This window comes from Acinonyx jubatus, chromosome A2 (assembly GCF_027475565.1).
Source record: "Acinonyx jubatus isolate Ajub_Pintada_27869175 chromosome A2, VMU_Ajub_asm_v1.0, whole genome shotgun sequence".
Lineage (NCBI taxonomy): Eukaryota > Metazoa > Chordata > Mammalia > Carnivora > Felidae > Acinonyx > Acinonyx jubatus.
In genome coordinates this window covers 39849130-39863506 of record NC_069383.1, presented here as the reverse complement: position 1 = coordinate 39863506, position 14377 = coordinate 39849130, and the positions used below count along the sequence as shown (strand labels likewise).

General features: G+C 34.0%; 1 long non-coding RNA gene across 1 annotated transcript in view; it reads left to right on the top strand.

Annotated features, from left to right (window-relative positions):
- Nucleotides 1-14377, top strand: part of LOC128314743 (uncharacterized) — a 135253-nt gene that overhangs the window by 62844 nt on the left and 58032 nt on the right. The window contains exon 3 of the long non-coding RNA XR_008296720.1: nucleotides 10539-10605. This is a non-coding gene — a long non-coding RNA (uncharacterized LOC128314743). The remainder of the gene's footprint in view (nucleotides 1-10538; nucleotides 10606-14377) is intronic.

Here is a 14377-nt window from a genome sequence, read left to right as displayed (position 1 = left end):
GTCTACCTTACAAAATTGAAATAGAACCTTTTGTTAATCTTAGCCTTAGAGTCTTTTTTTTTTTTTTAGCCTTAAAGTCTTTTGAAATTAGTATTAGATTAATATTACATTGTAAACTTGCCTAAGGGATATTGGGGTCAGGTCTTGGTGAGGCCTAGCCCTGGGGGGCTGAATTCTTATACCTAATGAATATGCAACACCAATTAGTCCATATTTCCTAGCATATTACCTCATAACATGTGGGCAAATTTATGAAGGTATATGTGCCTTTGTTGTAGAGAATTAATAGCTGTTTCTTTCATAAGAAACCAATGAGATTGTTATTATTTTTATTATTTGTAATAGTAGTAATAGCAATATTATTAGTAGAAATAGCAAATTATATATTTCTATAATCTTATCTAAAGAATATGCTGTTTTGCTTATTCAAAAATAATTTTTAAAAATTTTTTAAATTTTATTTAAATCCAAGTTAGTTAACATAGAATGTAATAATGATTTCAGGAGTAGAATCATCACTTACATATAATACCCAGTAGTTATCCCAACAAGTACCCTCCTTAATGCCCATCACCCATTTAGCCCCCCCGCATCCAACACCCCTCCAGCAACCCTCAGTTTGTTCTCTGTATTTAAGAGTCAGAAATTCTTAACTGGCTTCTAAGGAAGACCAGGCTGATGGTCTACAGGAATCTATGCCCAGAAGTTAAATCTGTCATGAACTGACATATCTTTCAGGGCCAGACTGGGAGCTCTTTTGACCTATAAATATAGACTCTGCTGAGAGTACAGAGGGTCCCAGTTTCTATCAATGTTTTGCAGAATGTAGACACCCTTTTCTAAGCAGAGAGAGAGTACCAAGTAGACCGTATGTGTGGGTCTAACTGGCCTACCGAGCCTAACTGGCTCGGTTCAAATCCAGATGCCACACTACCTTCTCTGGCTTCCCACTGTGCTTCTTCCCTGACATGATGTCCTACCTCTCCCTGAGGCTCACTGCAGGTCAGCAATGCTGACCTTCTCTTGATACCTTTAATGTGCCAAGCCAATCTAATGAACTCCCATCCCAGGAACTTTGAACTTGCTATTTAATTTCCTGGAATGTTCTTTCCCTAGATATTCTTAGGACTCATGTTGTTGAGGTCTCTGTAGATGGCACCTTCTCTGGGAGGCTTTGTCTGAGCACCCTGGGTAAATATTACTCCATAATTTTCTGCCTTCTTACCCTTCACCTATTTTTGACACTTTATTAGAAAAGAAATAAATGATGAAGAGAGTTTTTAATTACCTGGATCTTAGTATGTATTTTAATAATTACTGTTTAATAAATATTTGTTGAATGAGTCAGTAACTGTTAATATTCCATTCCCTCCTCCACACCCTCATCTTCCGGACTGAGACTGGAAAAACGAAGCTGAGAAAATACAGCTTGTTTGAGTTGCCGATTACACAACTCCATAATCCTATATCTGTTCTTAGTTTACAAGTCCTGGTATCACTTGGCATTTTTGATAGTCCCTTCATGGTTAAAAACTTATTTCCTTGGTTGATTTCTATTGACACTATTTCTTTGATGACGAATATATACCCAGTCTATTTTATCAGTTTCTTTTCTTATATCTACCCTCCAAATGTTAGTATTCCACAGAGCTTCATTCTCCATAATGACTCTTCTGCTTTTCCTGAAAAATACTGGCCTGAATTTTAAATACCACATTTTGCTAATAGTGCCTAGTCTTGTCTTTATTTTCAGATATTCCATACAACTTTCCTGGATATCATTTCTACCTAGATGTTACACAAGCTGCTCAAATTCATTTGGCTTTATCTGAGATAGTTATATTCCCCACCAATCTGCTCTTTTTCAGGTGTTCTCTAACTCTTTAGGAAATGAAGACTCACATCCATCAAGTCTCTCTAGCCAGAAACCTGAAGGACAGGATAGACCACTTATCTTTAAAAAAGAGCAGAGGGAGAATGGAGAGGAGAAGAGAGAGACAGAGAAAAAAAATGAAAGAAAAAACACATGCAAAGAAAGGATAAACACTTACACAGGGAATATAAGCATAATAATGAAATGACCATCTGTATATTTATAACCCATGCAGAGGTATAGAATATTAACCTTATTCAGAAGCTTACCCAGAGGTAACCATTCTACTGAATGTGTAAATCATTCTTTTGCTTTGGGTTGTAATCAACACCTGTCTACATCTCCCAAAGAGGGAAATTATTCACTTTGTCTATGCTAATGTATAGAAATGAAGTCATACAACTATATACTCTTCACTGGCTTTATTTTTCCTTTAGATATTATGTTTTGTTTGTTTATTTTGAGCAAGAGAGAACATGAGCAGGGGAGGGACAGAGAGAGGAGAGAGAGAGAATCCCAAGCATCCTTCTTCCTGCTGTAACTCAGAGCCTCAAGCAGGGCTTGAACTCACAAACTGTGAGATCCTGACCTGAACCAAAGTCAAGAGTTGGACACTTAACCAACTGAGTCACTACCCATGGCACTCCTCTATATTACATTTCTCAGACCCACGCATATAAATACATATAGCTGTGGTTAATTCAATTTCACTGTTGTTTAATATACCATGGCAAGAATACACAATAACTTATTTATCACTTATATTCATAATGGATATTTGAGTCATCCCCCATTTCTTTGTTTGTTCTGCTATTAAATGAATGATGTTGTTGGGGCGCTTGGTTGGCTCAGTCAGTTAAGCGTCTGACTTTGGCTCAGGTCCTGATCTCGTGGTTTGTGAGTTTGAGCCCCATGTCGGACTCTATGCTGACAGCTCAGAGCGTGCAGTGTGCTTCTGCCTTTGTCTCCCTATCTCTCTGCTCCTCTCCTGTTTCACACTGTCTCTCTCTCTCAAAAATAAACATTAAAAAAAAATGATGTTGCTTACAAACATTCTGATATGTCACATGATGATGCACAGTGCAAGATTTTCTTTAATGTGTATGTCTAGTAGCAGAATTGCTGGCCTACAGAACACACACATACTCAGCTTTGTTATGAATTCCCATAATTATTTCTCAAATGTTTTATCTATATACACTTGAACCTGCACAGGAAGGTTGCTGTTGTTTCAATTTCCTGCCAGAAATTGGTAATACCTAATTTTTCAGTTATTACTAACTGAATTTAGTGGATGTGAAATTTGTTGGATTGTCTCACTGTGGGTTTAATATATGTTTATTTGATTAATTGACTGGAACACAGTTTTATATAATAAAGAATTTTAAACTTGTCTTTTCACTTTCTTTACATGATGTCTCTTGATGAAGAAAAAAATCTTAATTTAAGGTAACTAAATTTATATTCCTTTCTCTTACGGTGAAGGATATTTGGCTCGTATGCAGTTTGTTGGCAGTTATGAATAAAGCTGTTACAATTTCTGTGTACAGGCTTTTGTATGAACATAAGTTTTCTGTGGAATGCATACTCAGCAGTGGGATTGCTGGGTTATACATTAAGTACATATTTAACTTTGTAAGGAGCTGTTGAACAGTTTTCTAGAGTGACTACTCCAGTTTACATTGCTATCATCAATGTATGAGTGCTTCAGTCACTGCATATCCTTTCTAGCACTTGGAATGGTCTTTGTTGTTTTGTGAGTGTGTGTTTAGCCATTGTAATAAGTGAGTGGTGACATGTCTGATTTTAATTTTCATTTCCCTAATGATTAATGATGTTGAACATCTTTTCATATACTTGTTTACCATCCATGTATCTTTTTTTTGGGGGGGGGTGAAGTGTGTGCATATCTTTTGCCATTTTTAAAAATTGGCTTTTTTTGTTCTTATTACAGAATTTGGAGAGTTCCTTGTGTATTCTGGATACAAGTCCTTTCTTAGACATGTATTTTACAAATACTTTCTCCTAATCCGTAGCTTGTTTTTAATCCTCTTAAAGTATTTTCCAAAGAGCAGACATCTTTATTTTGATGAAGACTCATATATCACTTTTTTTTCTTTTATGGATCATACATACATATATATAGTATCTATGAAAACTTTGCCTAAGCCAAGATCCAATATATCCTTCTATGTTTTCTTCTACAAGTTCTATCAATGTACATATACAAGATCTATGATCCATTTTGAGTTAATTTTTGCATAAGGTATAAAAAATGAAAAAATGCACTGAGGTTGAATTTACTGGTATCAATTGATATATAGTGTTTACTTAGTATCCTTTTAATGTCCTGATCTCCCATTTTTCTTTCCTGATATTAGTAATGAATCTGTTTCTTGTTATCTTTTTTCCTTGGTCAGTCAGGTTAGAGGTTTATGAAGTCATGGATCTTTTCAAGGAACCAGTTGTTGTTTCATTGATTTTTATACATAGCTTTTGCTCTTTTCAGTTTTATTAATTTCTGCACTTAGTTTTTTTCCCTTTTATATGCTCAAGATGGAATTCTTTCTTCTTTTTGTAATTTTCTAAATAGAAGCTTATTTAATTGATTTGATTTGTGTAGTTTCTTTTCTGAAATTGGAATTTAATGCTGTAATCTTCTACATACTGCTTTAGCTGGCCAAACAGTTTTGCAATGTTGTGATTTCTTTTTCTTTCCATATTTTTTTGAAAAATTTCCCCAACAACAGCTTCTTTGACCACTGGGTTATTTATGTATGTGTCATTAGATTTCAAATATTTGAGGTTTTCTAGTTCTTTCTGTTAACAAATTTTAGTTTAATTGCAGTGTATTCACAGATCATACTTTGTATAATTTCATTTTTAAAAAATATACTGGGTTTGTTTCATTCCCAGAAAATGATGTATTTTGAATGTTTATGTGCACTTGAATGTTCCATAAATGTCAGTTAGGGCAAATTGATTAATAGTGTTGATCAGGTCTTCAGTATTGTTGCTTATTTCATTTATAATGTGCTATTGATTACTTTGAAAGAAGAGTTGAAATATTTAGCAATAATTATGGGTTAGTGTTTTTCTTCTATTAGTTCTACCAGTTTTTACATTATGATTTTGATACTCTGTTTTTACGTACCTAAAAATTTACATTGTTATATCTTCTGGGGGAATTTTAGTTTTTTTGTCATTATGTAATTTCCCTCTTTATCTTAGCAATATTCCTTTATTTTTTCTTTGAAGTCTAGTTAATCTAATATTAATATAACCTTTAAGCTTTGCTTCAATTTGTGTTATAATTACCTAGACATTTATCTCATTTAGGATTTACTTAGCTTCTTGAGTCTTCATATTCATATCATTTACTTGTCATAATGTTACTATATGTGTGTAGGTTTTATTCTCTTCCACTGTTCCTTTGGTCTGTTCTTGTACCAATACCAATTTGTTTTAATTACTTAATAGGCCTTGATATCTGATAGTTTAAGTTCTATAAATTTACTCCTGTCAAAGATAAAGCTATACTTGGCTCCTCATATATGTGTGTGTGATTATATACATGTATACAAATATAACTATGTAACATATATGTAAATTCACAGACACAATAATGGACAAAATTTGCTGAGATAATTAGTTTTTTTAGTTTTTTCTTTGCCATGTGGTATTTGTTGAATAGTCAGTGAAATGTTAAAAATGTGAAGAGTAAAAGTTTCTAATGTTGATAAAATTCAGTTAATTCTCGTTTATTGTTTGTACTCTGTGGTTCCTGTGTAAAGAGTCTTTGTTTATTCCATCATGAAGGTATTCTCCTAAATGTTTCTCTAAAATTTTATGTTTTGGATTTTATGTTTACATATAAATCCATTTCAAATTAGTTTCTTTGTAAGGCAGTGGTTCTCAGTGAGGATGATTTTACTCCCTGGAGACATTTGGCACTATCTGGAGACTTTTGGGGTGGTTATACCTGGGGAGAGGATGTTATAGGCATCTACTTTGGCAGAGGCCAGGCGAACATCTTAAAATATACAGGAAAAATCTCTACAACAAAGAATATATTATCTTAAATTGCAAGTGAGGTAAAGATAGATGGTCTTTTTTCATACAAATATCTGCATATGCATGGATCCTTTCCTGAACTCACTTATTCTATTTCATTGATATAAATTCCTATCTTTTTACAATTTTGAATACTACGAGTTATTTCTTGAAATCAAGTAGTGTAGGCACTATGATTTTGTTTTTGCTATTGTTTCAATGACCTTAACTATTCTGTTTGAAATTTTGTATACACTTAGAATCAGCTTCTCCAAAATAGCATGTTAGAATTTTTACTTTTATTGTATTGCATCTAGAAAACTATTTGGAGAAAACTGACATCTTAACAATATTATGTCTGCTGATCTATACACATTATGTATGTGTACTTTAATTTCTGTAAGCAGTGTCCTGTGGTTAGAGAGCAGAACTCTTGTTTGTCTTCAGTCAAATTTATTCCTAAGTATTTTATGTTTTCAACGCTTTTATAAATGCTTTATTTTAAAATGGTTTGTTTCTAGTGTATGCACACATACAATATTTTTCATAATTTAACGTCTTCATTAACTTGCTAAATTCACTTATTAGATGTTGTAATTTTTTTGTAGATTGCTTTGGATTTCCTATGTGTACATTCATGTCTGCTGAAAACGGAAGCTGTTTTATGTCTTCATTCTCCAGGTGTATGGCTTTTCTTTCTTTCTTTTTTTTTTCCACATTGTGAGAACTGTGTTCTCCTCCCTCCCCACCCCCCATATGATAGTAAATGGGAGTGGGGAGAACAAGCATCCTTACCTCATTGTCAGTTAAGAGGTCAAGCATTCAATATTTTGCCATTTTTAAAAGTGAGGCTACCTGTAGGATTTTTGCAGGTTACCTTTATCAGCTTTTATCTTAAAAGGGTGTTAAATTTTATCAAATGTTTTTCTGTAGTTTTTGAAGTGACCATTGGATTTTTTTCCCATTTTCTGTTAGTATTGTGAAGCATATTGATTGTTTTTTAAATATAAACCATCTTTGTATTCTCAAGATAAACCCCACTCTGTCAAGCTGCAATCTTTCTTATGCGTTCCTGGAATTATTTTGCTAATATTTTGTTAAACAATTTGTAGTTCTATTCACAGACACAAAATTGGTCTATGTGGTCTGTAGTATATGTGAAATGTTGAACTCATAAAATGTGCTACGAGATGTTCCTTCTCTATTTATGACTGAATATTTTTGTAGCATTTTTGTGTAAATTTAATGATTATTTTTCTCTGTATTTTTATCTGAGCATCTAATTTTTTGACATTTCTGAATTCAGCTATCAATTCTTATACACCTGTAAATTCTTAAGGTTTTCTTCACATACTATCAAGCCATTTTTAAGTAATGACAGTTTTATTCCTTATTTAACTTACTTTTTTTTTGTTGGTTCATTGGTTAGCATTTAGAGAAATGTTGAGTAGAAATGGTGATAGCTAGTACCATTTTTTCTTGCCTTTATAATGAATGTTCTCAGTGTTTCAAAATAGGTATAATTTTTGCTACTGTCATTTTTTTCACAATCAATTGGTATAATTTCAGGAAGTTCCTGGTTCATTATAGTATTAAGATTTTAAATTAATGAACATATATTAAATTTTATCTGTTAAATTTTCATCTGTCTACATAGTCATATTTATTGTTTTTACTGGAGACTGTTAATGTAGAAAAATAATTGATTTTTTAATGTTAAGTAAACCTTGCAAAACTATGAGACTTTTTGCTACACCTGCCTGAAAAGATTAGAGTATCCTGTCCCCTGTCCTCCCCCCCCCCAAAAGTATAAATCTGGGCAAAATGGTTAGAAACAACAATTTCAGCCCTCTGAAAATTATCTAAAAGCAAAAAAAAAATTATAATCTTTTATCATGAAAAGCTACTATGAATAGCAGGACACTGCAGTCTTTTTGCCTAGACTTTCTTCCATTCCTTTCCTGTCTGTATTGTTCCCAGGACAGGGCTGGCTGTTAGATTCAGCAGTTTTGCTACCAGAGTTAATAGATTTGATTTGGTGCAGAGGGTGAAACACCATGCTAGTGGTTTTCTGGTGAAAGTGGCAAACTCAGTAGAAAACAAATAGGAGAAATCCACTGTTGTGCTGTACTGATTTTATGGAACTGGTTATGGGAGTGGGACAACAACCAGAAACTTGTGGGGGGAGGAATTCAATAGTAGAGCCACACAAAAGATAGCTAAATTCTCCACATATCTATACCTGACTAAGAATTAATGTACATGTACAGAGCATATCAGTGACAGGCCCACAGAAAGTGAACATTAAAGTGGATATTTGAACTTTAAGTGTGCTCACAAACCCACACACAAATCCAGTGACATAGGGGTCAAAGCATTATAGGCTCAAAATTTTTGACAAGATCATTTCAAATAATTGGCTGATAACTTCTCTATGTGGACACAAGAGCAACCACTAGAAACCAAACAAAGTAAAGTAAAAATGATAAAACACGAACAATACCTCAGTGATTGCACACCATGAGGAAGATATAATTTTAAGTCGGACAAGTTAAAACCTTCAGAAGAAACAAATTAAGAATTGCTAAACCATATTATCTAGATTTTTCATTTTTCAGTATAAAATGTAGAAACATGGGAAGAAAAAGGAAACTGAGACCCATACTTAGAAGGAAAAAAAAAAAAAGCAGGCAATAGAAACTGATTCTCAGTAGGCCCAGATGTTAGTTTAGCAGACACATAGTCCAGTGTAGCTATTATGAAAAAGGTTTTAAGAATTCTAGGACAATATAAGAACAGTGTCTCAAAAACAAGAATCTTTTTTTAATGTTTATTTATTTATTTTTTAGAGAGAGAGAGCGTGCACACAATGAGGGGAGGGGCAGAGAGAGAGGGAGACAGAATCCTAGGAGGTTCTGTACTGTCAGCACAGAGCCCAATGTGGAGCTTGAACTCGAAACTGTGAAATCATGACCTAAGCTAAAACTAAGAGTCGGATACTCAACCCACTGAGTCACCCAGGTGCCCCAAAATAATAATCTTAATAAATACAAACTATAAAAGGGAATCAAATGGGAAATTTAGAGTTGGAAATATAATAACCAAAATTAAAATTTCACTAGATGACAAGGATGTGGAGCAACAGGAACTGTCATTCATTGCTGGTAGGAATGCAAAATGGTGCAGCCATTGGGAAGGCAGTTTGATAGTTTCTTGAAAAATTAAACATACTACTACCATATGATCCAGCAATCATTCTTCTCGGTATTTACCCAAATTAATTGAAAACTTATGTCCACACATAAGCATATGGATGTTTATAGCAGCTTTATTCACAATTGCCAAAACTTAGAAGTAACCAAGATATCCGTCAGTAGGAGTATAGGTAAATGAACTGTGGTACATTCATACAATGGAGTATTGTTTAGCACAAGGAAGAAATGAGCTATCAAGCTGTGAAAAGACATAAAGGGACCTTAAATGCATACTGTTAAGTGAAAGAAGTCAATCTGAAAAGGCTAGATACAGACAGTATGATCCAACTTATGACATTCTGAAAAAGGCAAAACTTTGGAGACAGTAAAAAGGTCAGTGGATGTTAGGAGAAATGAATAAGCAGTGCACAGATCATTTTTAGGGCAGTGAAACTATTATATATGATACTACAATGATAGATACATGGCATCAACATTTGTAAACTAGGATTATTTGACACCAAGATGAATCCCAATGTAAACTATAGATTTTTAATGATTATGCTGGGGCATTGTAGAGTCATCATTTGTAACACATGTACTGTTCTGGTGCCAGAGTATGGGGAAGGTTGTACATTTGTGGGAGCTGGTGTTATGTGGGAACCCTCTGTACTTTCTGCTCAGTTTTCTGTGATCCTAAAACTATTCTAGCAAATAAAGTTTTTTATTAAAATAAAACTTAATGAAAGTATAAAGAAATCATTAAATGGGCTCAAAGTAGAACTTAACATGGTTAGAAGACTCAATAAAGATCAATAAGGATTATCCAGTTGTATAACAGAAAAACAGATTTTATACATATACAGAAACATACATATATATACATACATATGTGTGTACGTATGTACATATATTATACATAAAACAATAATAGTACTAAGGAAGGAGGAAAAATACTTATATTAGAGAAAAGTTACTGCATTTTGTCTGAAATAGATTGTTACTAGTTAAGATGCATATTGTAACTCTTAGAGCAACCACTACAAAACTTTATCTCTGTCCAGCTCAGCCATGTTTCTAGCTAGTTGCCAGCAGTGGGAAAGGGATGTGTCATACTAGCCTTCTTCTACCCCTACCTTAAGTTTCCATTCCTCTCTTTTCTTTCTCTGACTCCTTCAAAGCAGAGGCTGTAATCTCATGGCGGTCTACTAGAAGTACTCTTCTGGCTTGGCAAATGTTTAAGCTGACTTTTTCTCTTAGAGAGCCCCTTGCCTGGATGCTCTGAAGACAAGCCCTCTACCCAATCATTGGAGATCTCCACACTGAACCTGCTTTGATGTATGCAAATATATTTATTCTTAATCCCTCTGTATAATGTATAATTCTAAATTCTTTCTTTTCTGGTCTTTCTCCTCCAGGCAGTGTTCTTGGACAAAAAAATCTAAAACCACTTTATAACCAGACTTCACCTTCACCTTTTGTAGTGTAAGTAGTTGGAACTGTTATCCTGAGAATTGTACTAAAACTGAGACAATCAAACTCCCATTAAAGCATTTTGTTGTATTAGTCTTGCCAGACTGAACTTGATCTCAAACTTTGTTAGAGTATATGTATTGACATATTTGTACATAATATACATAATGTTTGGTTGTCTTAGTAGTAATTCCCTTGATATGTGCCTTTGACAGATGTGCTAATCTATATAAAACAAGTCAGTACCAGCCTCCTTTAACAGGTAGTTCTGGATGACTTAGCCTTATAAGAAAATATTGTTGGTCATTCTTCCCTCATTCCTGCTTTGCTCCATTCCAGTATTTGCTTAACTTTTGACCTCTAATTTCTACTTCTGTTTGGGGCCCTCCCTACCTTCATCTTTTGGCTAAAAGAGAGATATGGCTTTTTTTTCTTTTACCATTTTTTGATACTTTTTGCAAAGCATGATTTCCCACCAATCCTATGTCTTTACTGGGTTTAGATATATAGTTGGGTAATTGCCCTACTGAGACTTCTGTATTTGCATGCTAGAACTCTAACACCAGTTTGGCTTTGTTTTGGTATTCCCAGACATGCCCTAGACTCATGGGGAAGTGCAGATAAAACTGAATTAGTCATCTAAAATTTGGCACAAGCAAAGAGTCTCTACTCACTGATCTAAAACCTCAGTGATCATTTTTATGCTTGATAATGATGGACTCAGAGAAAAAGCTTTTGATTAGGTTGTAACTTTTGATAGCATAAGAATTAGAGGATAGTCTGCTTCAGTGGAAGTAAATACAGTTGACCCTTGAACGATACGGGTTTGAACTGTGTGGTTCCCACTCATGTGGATGAATAAATATAGTACAGTATTGTAAATGTATTTTCTCGTATGATTTTCTCAGATTTTCTCTTCTCTAGCTTACTTTATTGTAAGAATGCAATATGTAGTTCATATAACATACAATTTATGTGTTAATTGACTGTTTATGTTTGACTGAGCCACCCAGGTGCCCCTAATTGACTGCTTATGTAATTGGTAAGGCTTCTGGTCAGTAGTAGGCTACTAGTAGTTAAGTTTCGGGGGAGTCAAAAATTATACATGAATTTTTGGCTGCATGGGGGCCAGCACTCCTAACCCTTGTGTTGTTCAAGAGTCAACAATATTGTAGAAATAATTTTAGAGATGATTTATCATGGATAAAAATGGGAGATTAAAAAAATATATACCTATGCATCCGTTATTTCTAAGCATACACTTATATTTACTCTGATTAAAACTAAAGGCAACTTTTTAATATATGACTAATTATCAAGTCCCTGTGGACCTGTATTAGGCACTTAGCATATGTTGGGAAATTGTATGAATTGTCCATAAGGCATTGAAACTGTACATGTTTGCCTATCCTGTTGATTTCTCACATTTGTCACTTATCTTTTCAAAATTACTGAGTAACCTGATGGCTCATTTATGAAACTAAAATATGGCTACTGGGAGAATATTCAAAGTGTACCCATAGCCCTTTAAGGTCATAAGTTTTAACTTAATAGAGTTATCCAAATAACACACAAAAAAATTAGATTCAACACATTCTATATTGCTTTCTTGGCTCCATTTTTTCCTTTTTTTAGTTTTTCATATGTCATGTAGCTATACTCAGAGTGCAGTTAGGTAAACTGTTGGTCATAGAGCTTAGAAAACTTCCTAAGTCATTTAAGCCCTTTATCAGTTTGCAGCATCAAAAGTTTACAAGTGTCTCACTCTCCAAAATGTTTAAATAAGGAGAATTCACAGATTAACATTGAAATTTGTTGTAGCAGTCCTCTCTGTTGTCATACATTTATCTTATAATCAGTTTGTCAAGTGCCAGACAGCATGTTCCCCTTTCCCCACGTGATGGTACTTAGGATTCCACTATAAACTAATGGCCATGTTCATCTACACATTCAGAGAAACTGCAAACATCATCTTACTTCTTCTGACTCATTTGTAGAAATAAGCCACAAAATGCAACACTTACTTCCAGAAAATTTCAGTCAACTATTCAGAATGCACTTATCAACTAGACTGCTTGAAGTAGGAACCGTAATTATTGTTATCATGCCACATAGGAGGTTGGCTTTGATAGATGGTTGGTAATTGTCTGTTTAATTGTATCATGATTTACATTGTAGACTTGACCAAAGGGACAAATGAGTTCTCTAAAAATATAATAATTGTCCTACTTTTTCAAGCACCTATCATTTTCTCATTCAATAAAAATCATCTCAATATTTATGTATGTGCTTACTTGAGGATAAAACTTAGAAACAGTCATAGGTTTTACTTAATATGTAAGGTAATAATCAGCCTAACTAAACTAAGTAAATAAGTTTTGAATCACTTTGACTTAATAGGGTGATATAATTGGACTGTGGATATAATGATGGTTAACATAGACCATTTCTGATAAAATCTTTATCAATTAGAAACAAATAAACTGAACTCTTAATTAAATATTTTAGGAATAGTGTAGGCCCTCATTTAATCCTGTCTGGAGACAGGAACAAAAGACAAAAGTTCCTAAACAAACCAGAAGTGGAAATTTTGGATTAAAGGTACTTCCAAGAAACTAACAGCACTCTCGCCTACCCTATGCTAATTTCATGACAACAGTCATTACTAAAATGATAAGTTTTAGGAAGAGAATGACAGTATTATTTTTAAAAATAAAAAGCTAAATTGAGTACTTACTATGTTCCAGGAATCGTGTTAAGATCTTTCTAAGAATTATCTGATAGACTATAGGAACAAAGCTGTGAAACCTAAAGAGAAATTCAGCAAATTTTCCAAGGCCAACAACTGGTAAATTTTGGAGTGGAGTAGCACTACCTGATACTAAACCTGTATTCCTAGTGACTATATAATAATGTAGCCTCAAAGGAAAAAAAATATAATCACTGTAGTCTACACACCAAGGCAAAGTGGATGAGTCCTCTTTAGATATGTTTTAACCAGGGATAATTTTCATGCCAAGTAAGCAATTAAATAGACAAGCTTTCTGCCAAAACGTGATGGCTAAATGTGTTTTCTTATTTACCATTGTCTTTCATGTTCAAAAAACAAGTCTATTAATGGTGCTGGTAACTGTGGGTATGAATGTGACCAAAGATTCCACCTAACAACAGTGTCTTCCTGAAGTCCTTTCTTGGCAGTTTGGATTCATGGTGACTATTTGCTGACTATTGAACATGATTATCTAACAGTGAAAAGGAAGGAAGCAAAAACAAATGATAGAACTATCCAAAATTAAGCCCACCTATCATCCCTGCAAAGTGGGGAAAATTATTGGACTGAAGATATATTATCAGGCGCTAATTATTTTTTTTTATTTTTTTAAATGTTTTATTTATCTTTGAGAGCGAGAGACAGAGTGTGAGTGGGGGAGGGGCAGAGAGAGAGGGAGACAGAATCTGAAGCAGGCTCCAGGCTCCGAGCTGTCAGCACAGAGCCCAATGCGGGGGTCGAACCCATGAACTGTGAGATCGTGACCTGAGCTGAAGTCTGATGCTCAACTGACGAGCCACCCTGGCACCCCTATCAGGTGCTAATTATTAAGCTATTTGAAGAAATTCGGTTAAATTGGGCTGGCACATTCCAGAAACAAAAATTCTGGATGAAAATAAAAATCATTTATATTTTTATATAAAATATTTTAGAAATTTATTTAAGACGTCTAGTACAGAAAAGATAGTATCTACTCATTTTCACTGCTCTTCTCTGCTAATCACAACTGCAAAC